Source organism: Rattus rattus, chromosome 9 (assembly GCF_011064425.1).
Source record: "Rattus rattus isolate New Zealand chromosome 9, Rrattus_CSIRO_v1, whole genome shotgun sequence".
NCBI classification, from domain to species: Eukaryota; Metazoa; Chordata; class Mammalia; order Rodentia; family Muridae; genus Rattus; species Rattus rattus.
Window position 1 is genome coordinate 43,127,462 of NC_046162.1, and position 8,442 is coordinate 43,135,903.

Sequence of the window (8,442 nt, forward strand, 5' to 3'; positions counted from 1 at the left end):
CTCTCTCTCTCTTTCTTTCTTTTTTTTTTATAATGCAAGGGGTTGGGGGGTTGAACCCATGTCCTCTAATATGCAGGCAAGCTCTCACCACTGAGCCCCTCCTGCCCCTGCCCCTGGGGTGGTCCCTCTCGTGGAAGCCCATCAAGGAGTGCTGGTCTTATTTCACAGATGTTTGGCAGTGGAATTTGGATAGAAACCCCATTAGAGTCCACAAAGCTGCAGGCCTTAGCTTATTCTTCCCTAAGACTGAAGCTTCATTTTATAATTGAGTTGGATGTTAGCCAGAGACTTCTAAACCTCCCTTGAAGGACCTAATATGGGGTCTTCATTTCATCTGACCCCCTCTGAGTGGGGTCACCCCTGTGCCCGAGGTGTTGGGTACTTAGGACACAATGTCCTCAGGGTTCCTAGGCGCTATGGTAGAGCTTGCAGGTGATTTGAGCGTTTTCAGTGGCTCCATTTGCTCAGGCTATGGCCTTGATCCATCTTTTGGGTTTTCCCATGGTGGGAACCATTTCCTTCCTGCCTCTCTCAGCATTTGTAGGCTTGGAGAGCCTTATCCTTAGCAGAGACATACATACTGGGGCTTAGGGTTTCCAACTTAAAGCCAACAAGGGCACACTGGGGCTCTATAAACAGCATGCCTATATGCCACTGAGTAGTCCCACATGGCAACCATGCTCTCCTGAGTGGCAGACATGGCCGTCTGCCTCTGCATATAAAATACAGCAGATCTTCCTGGGATGAGGAATTGCTTCTCTTAAATGCAGGAACAGTCTCCCTTGCGTCCCACCTTCAGAATATTGCAGACCAGGTGTGTTTAGGGTTGGCTCCATGATGTTCTTGCTCACAGTTGTGTGTGTGTATGTGTGTGTGTGTGTGTGTGTGTGTGTGTGTGTGTGTGTGTGTGTGTGTGTGATGTAGAATTAAAAGTAATGTTTTGGCCCAGGTGTGGTGATACACATTTGTAATTCAGCAGTCAGGAGATGGAGAAAGAAGATTCTAGTTTCAGTCCAGCTTGGGCTACGTTGTTAAGGACACGTCTCGAAGAAGGGAAGAGGCATTTTAAAGTTGATTACCTCTAAGGCCAAGTGTGAAGTGTCAGGGAATGGAGGGAAATGGAAAGAGTCTTTCAACCTCGAGACATTTTGAGATTCTATTTCTATAGACTATGTTTCTATATTGTATGTGAATACATACACATGTATGTATACCTGTATATTCTACTTCCTTTTCTTTCCCCTCTTCCCCATCACGCTGCGTCTCCCTTCTACTTCCATTTAACATGTATATATATGGTTTTACGTGACTATATAACACTCGGTAAGCACGAGAGAGAGAGAGAACAGGATACCCAAGCCAGGCATCTTCTGACCGGATTACCCGAGCGTTCTCCATTTGTGGAGCCTGAATCCTGGTTGCCTTTTGCTGCAAGACTTTGTCTCCCTTTTCCTTTCCTGAGTGATTTCCTGGAGCTGTTCATAAGAATCTTCTGTTTTTCCCCCCAGATAGAGCCCCTCACCTGGATTTCGTTAAAGCTTATTAAATCTCATCAAATAGTCTTATGTGTTTCCCTGACGGGACCATTTCTCCAGAGCCAAGATGGGGTTTCATTTTTCTGTCAGCTGCTGGTGTTTTTCCATGCAGGCGGGAGCCTATAAGCACTTTCTGAATATGATATAGCATGCGCTGGTCAGAGGAGACCATGCAGGCCAGGTGTGTGGGGGAACAGTTTGTTAAAGCCAATGCGTTTCACAAATGTGTTCCATGATGAAAGGTTCTCAGCTTTCCCATTGGCGGTGGTCAGACTCCGTAACTGGAGGAGACCGAGCTGAGAGAACACTTTATTTCTGCCATTATGATCTGTTGATGTGACTGCAAGGAACTGGAGAGAGGGTGAACATGCTGACTTGCCAGGCCTGTTCAGGGTGCTGCTTCTGCAGATGGCTCTCTCCAGTTGGTGACAGTCTGGCTTCATCCTGGTGACGTCATAGCCATTTGATTCCCACCCTCCCTTCCTATTCATGGTATCTTTGAGATCGCTTCTGCCCGGAGATGGGTGTCTCTGATGTGGTCCTTTCTGATCTTTCCCCTTTTTAAATGTTTGGTTCGGACTTGCCTTTAGAGTCTTTGATCGCTTATCTTTCGCTGTTTGGATACCAAATAACCCTTGACCTTCTTTGAAAGATCCTATGGCTGTCCATACTAAAGGTCCTAAGGCTGAGGTTCAGGAGAAGGCTCAGTGGTTGGGAGCACTGACTGCTCTGAGAGAGGAGCTGGGTTCAGTTCTCAGCACCCACATGGCAGCTCACCGTTGTCTGTAACTCCAAGATCTGACACCCTTGCTTACACAGACATGCAGACAAAACACTAGTGCACATGAAATAAATGAATTATATTTTTTAAAAAACCCTAATCCTGCTTTTCCTCTGGAAAGCTCCAGTCGGGGCAAAGCTCCAGGGAAGAAGGAAATCAAGTGTTCTCCTCTGTGTTCCCCAGGGCATGTGGGAGGAGGGGCCAAACAGTGGGGACTGGTGGGACCATTGCTGTGCTTGGCAGTACCAGGGGCATGTCAGACATGTCACTGCCTGGGTGTCCTAGGAGATCTTGGAGATCCCTTGTCACCTGGACCTTTTGGTTCTGTTCCTGACGCAGGTCACATTCTCTCCTCCCTCCCCTAAGGCACTGCCACGTAGGTAGAGGTAAAATCTACAGTTCTCACAAGCCCCATATTTTCTTACATTTCTCTCTTGGTTTATTTATTTATTTTGTTAAAATCACGTCTGAGAGAAAGGAGGGCGGTCAGAGAAGAGCCACGGGAGTCACTTCTCCGCTTCCCAGGGATCGAACTCAGGTCGTCCGGCTTGGCAGCAAGCATCTTTACCCACTGGGCCGTCTTGCTGCTTGTGCTTCTCTAACATCAAGAGCTGATAGCTGGGACTCTGGGGAGTTTGTGGGTGTCTGAATTGAAATTGTACCCCTCCCCCCACTACCCTACCTAAAACCTGGCTTCTCCGAGGGGTCACTGTTTCCACCAATGGCAGCACCATCACTGCCTGGGTGTCTGTGATGGAACCTGGGAGGTTCCGTGTCACTTGGGCATCTCAGTCCTGCTCCTGGGGCAGTCCATACCTTCACCTCTGTGACTGTGAAGTCCTGAAGCATCTGAGCTCCCTGTGGTTTTTAAGCCTTCATGGTGACATTTACAATGGACAGATCTCTTGGATCATGTCACAAACATCTCTATCGCATTGTCCACATCCTGTTCACAGATCGTGTTCTGTTTCTCAATGTATGGTTGTTTCCTCCTTTTTTTTTTTTTTTTTCCTGAGCTGTTTGGAGGTAAATAGAAACATGAAATTCACCTCTGGATATTGGCAAAGATAACCTGAATTCCAGGGATGGGGATATAGCTTGGCAGTCCAGGGCTTGCCATGCATGTACAAGGCCTTGGCTTTAATCTCTACACACACACACACACACACACACACACACACACACACACACACACACACCTCCCATGCCAGCAGTCTATCCTCATGTTTAAGAAACTGAGCATCTATACTTTAAAAAAACAAAACAAAAAATTAAGGTTTTCTTTTAATTTAAGCAATTTTATGTTTAGTTATGTGTACATGCATGTGGGTATGGTGGTCTCTGGAAGCCAGAAGAGGGTAGGATCCCTTGGTTGTAAGCCACCTAATGTGGAGTACTGGGATTTGAACTCAGGTCTTCTGATAGACTAGTAAGCATTCTTAACTTGGGCCATCTCTCTAACCCCAAACATCCCATCTTTATTTTTCTAATTTTTGTATTTTATGTATAAGGGTGTTTTTACCTTTGTGCGTGCGTGTGTGTGTGTGTGTGTGTGTGTGTGTGCACACGTGTGTGTGTATTCACCATATGCATGGAGTGTCCATGGAGGGCAGAAGAGGGTGTTGTCCTTCATGGGACTGGAGTTGCAGATGCTCGTGAGCCACCATGTGGATCCTGGAGATGGAGTAGTAAACAGAATAAAAACCAGATGAAGCCCATGGTATTGGGTGTTTTTGCCACTGGTTCATAATGCTTGAAGCCTCTTCATGTAAAATGTCTTAGCTCAGTGGGTGAAGGTGCTTGCTGCCAACCTGAGTTTGATCCTTAAGACTCTCATGGTGGAGGGAGAGAACTGATTCCCGTGGCTGTTCTCTGACCACCCTCTGTCTCAGACACGATTTAAGGAAAACAGTGCTCTTAACCACCGAGCCATCTCTTCAGCCCAACACTCTGTCTTCGAATGTGCCAACTTCTCCAGTTATTCCTACTCCCACCTGCACCTATGGCTGTTAGAATTTCCAGGATCCATGTAGAGGGTACAGGGTCCATTGGTTGTGGTAAGTATGTAGTTACTTTTAATCTGGGTTAGATCCTTTTGTGGGGGGTGGGGGGTAGAGGAGGGGAGGGAGGACCATGCTGGAGCTCACTGACTCTTGTCCAACTCCTCCAGCCCAGTACCCTGCAGACTGTCCTAGCTGTATTTGCCTGTCTCCTCCAGATCAAATGGATTTAAGTGACCATGTTGGACACCAATACTATACAAGCCATGGTTATTTCTGTGGCAGCACATGAGGCACAGCCTGGGTGGACTTGGCTGTGCCATGTCTTGATGTACCCTTCCTACTGTGACTAGAGCTCCGACCCTGTGGGTCTGAGACCCTGTACCGTTTCTCCAAAACCTTTCACCCAGAACTTTTAGTTTTGATTATTTGCCTGAGTCTACAGTTATACTGGGGGTTGAAAATTATGATTTAAAAATTATGCATTTTTTTCTTTTTTTTTCGGAGCTGGGGACTGAACCCAGGGCCTTGCGCTTGCTAGGCAAGTGCTCTACCACTGAGCTAAAGCCCCAATCCCCAAAATTATGCATTTTTATCATGTATTTATTTTTATTGTCATGAGGGTGTTTGTGTATGTGTCATGACATACATGTGGAGGTTAGAGGTCAACTCTGTAGAATTGGCTCTCTCCCATCTTTATGTGAGCTCTGGGCTCAGACAATCAGGCTCACACAGAAAGAGCTTCTCTTTGCAGGTGAGCCGTTTTGCTGGTCCTGTGGATTTACTTCTCATTCACTACGTTGTATTCTCCTGTAGTCAATTTTTTTTTATGCTTAAACATGTCCAAGTTTGTCCAGTGAGGGAAGACAGCCTGTGTGCTTGCCATGTCCTCTTGATGCTATCAGCCCTTCTGAGATGTCTCAGGTGGCTTTTTCCTTGTCCCCTCCCTGGAACCAGCCACTTCATCAAGTAGTCCTAGTGTTTTGTACTGGGAATTAAGACCCAAGATTTAGGTGTGCTCTTTCCCACTGGGCTTCATGCTCCTGGGAGAGAGCTTAAGACGTTTTATATGAAGAGGCTTCAAGTGTGTGAATCAGTGGCAGCAACACGCAATACCATGGGCTTCATCTGTATTTTATTCTGTTTACTGTTCTGTTTCTATATTGAATTCCCCCTAATGTTGATATATTTATGAATTTCTGTTATAATTGCAACAGTGGTATCACAATTTTATTTAGTGAGTATCAGAGTATGGAGCCTAGGGCAGGACTACACTTCCTTGTGTGTGTGTGTGTGTGTGTGTGTGTGTGTGCACATGCATGCACATCACATGTGCCCACAACCCACCACAGTGCACATGTGGAGGGGTCAGAGGACCACTTGCAAGGCTTGGCTTTCCTTCCTAGGAAAAGAGATCAAACTTGGGTCACAGATATGGTGGCAAGCACCCTTACCCTCTGAACTTTCTTACTGGTCTGAAATTGTCTTAAATTTTCAGATAGTGTCTTGATAAATGACCCAGGCTGGTTTTCAACTTGTTTGGTAGCCCAGGCAAGACTTGAACTCATGGTCTTCCTGCCTGAGTCTCCCGTCTGATTTATAGGCCTGCACCAACACACCTGGTTTAGTGTGAGAACTTTTACACAGAGACTGCTAACAGCACACCTACCATGTGACGTTTGAGCTGCTTTGCAGCCTGCCGACTCCCTTGGACTATTTACTTAGGGTTCACAGGACAGTGGATTCAAAACTTACTTTTCTTTCTCTTGGAAGTCATGAGTTTGGTATGCAGTTAAATTCATTTGTGTCTATTTATTCTGCTGATGGATTGCCTATGCCATTTATTTTGTGTATGTGTAAATTCTTTACTCCCTCCAAGTGCTATCAGAAGTACTCACTCACATTCCTCTGTCTGCTTCCAACCTCTGCCTTTTCTCTGGTTTATTTTTTCTGAGTCTTTCTCTTCTCTCCTTTCTTCCTTTCTTCCTTCCTTCCTTCCTTCTTCCTTCCTTCCTTCCTCTCTTTCTTTCTTTCTTTCTTTCTTTCTTTCTTTCTTTCCTTTCTTTCTTAAAGAAACATTATTAAAAATACAGCATAGCACATGCAGTTGGCCTATTGGTGAAACGTACATCCATGTATTTAAACAAACATGGGTGGAAAATAGTTTTAAAAATTCCATCTGTATCAAACATATTTGAGCTTTTTTCCTTTGCTGTTCACTGAACAATATAGTATAACTATTTGCATAGCGTTAACATGATATTAGGTAGTATAAGGAATGTAGAGATAACTTCAAGTATGTGGGGTGTATGCAGGTCATAGGCAAATACTACTCCACTTTATATAAAGGAATTGTGGATCTGTGGATTTTGAGGATCTGAAGGGAACAGATTCGATCCCCTAGGGTCACCAAGGTATGACTGGTCTGTTTTATTTTTAATTGTATATGTAAGTATGAGTCCGTGTGTGAGTATATTCTCATTAGAGTGGTTGCACTAGCCAACCAGGTCGGGTCACTTGGTCCCATGAAGCCTGCGTTAGGCAGTTGTGAGCTTCCTGACTTGGATGTTGGGGACATGCTCTTAAACACGGAGCCATCTCTCCAGCCCTGGCAGCTGAATTCCTAGAGCTGTATTTGTCAGAGAGAAATCAACTTATAAAGGGAAAGGGATTGCTTTGCTCACAGTTTAGGAGGCTTTAGCCCATGGCTAACGCTCACAGCAGTTCGCACTACTGTTTCTGGTTCTGTGGGGAGACAGTCTATCATAGCAGGGATGACGAAGGAGAAAAGAGCCCAAGAGCCCGAGCTGCATGGCCCTCACCCAGGTACAACCTAATAACCAGGGGATCTGCTAGCTCCATCTTTTAAAGGTTAGTGTCACAGCATGGCGACCGTGCCTTTGACCCATGGGCCTTCAGGGACATGCAATCCCAACCATTACAACCACCGTCCTCTTACCCTTTATGCCTATTTACCAGTGAGGTCATATTTCATCTCAATAACATCTCCTCTCTAGACAATGCACCAGCACCGCGGTGTGCGGTCGGCGTACAGTTTGTCCATCCAGTCGCTGTGGAAAGTCTCTAGGTTGGTTGTTTCCTGTTCTTTTTTGCCTGCTATGTCTGTGCACCACATGTATGTTTACAGAGGCCAGAAAAAGGCACCAGGCCCTTGGAGCTGGAGTTCCAGTAGCAAGCCACCATGTGGGTGCTGGGTGTATGAACCCAGGTCCTCTGGAAGAGCAGCAGATGCTCTTAACCGTCGAGCCATCTCTCCAGCCACCCTCCCCCCACCCTCCATCGCTTCCAATGCTCTACCAGACAAAGTTCTGAGCTGAGCAGCCTCCTGAGTTTGTTGTTTCGCATTTGTGGGAGAAGCCTTCATGCTTAGCTTCCAAGATTGAGTAGTTAGATATTGTCAAACTCCTCTCCACAGGAATTGGACAGCTTTGGACCCTCACCAATAGCACAGTCTGTTTCCCTCTGTGGTCGCTGTTTCCAGGCTGCTGCTAATGGGCGGTTCAGCATAGTCATTTGTATGTGTGTTTTTATTGTTAAGTTATTTCTCCCCTGGTGAAAGTGAACCAATTGAAGCCAGACTAAATGTGTGTGTGTGTGTGTGTGTGTGTGTGTGTGTGTGTGTGTGTGTGTGTGTGTGTGTGTGTGTATTTGGGCTCAGGTTAAGAGCACTGGCCCTTCCAGAAGACAACCTGGGTTCAATTCCTAGCACCCACAAGGCAACTCACAACTTCCTGTAGCTACAGTTTCAGAGGATCCAACACACTCACACACTCACACAGACATACATTCAGGGAAAACACCAATGTGCATCAATGATATATATATCATTTATATATATATATATAAATATTTATTTATTTTATGTATGCGAGTACATCATTGTCTTCAGACACACCAGAAGAGGGCATCGGATCTCTTTACAGATGGTTGTGAGCCACCATGTGGTTACTGGGAATTGAACTCAGGACCTCTGGAAGAGCAGTCAGTGCTCTTAACCCCTGAGCCACCTCTCCAGCCCTTATATATATTTACACACACACACACACACACACACACACACACACACACACACACACACACAGGTTTATTGGGTGAGTTGAGTTCA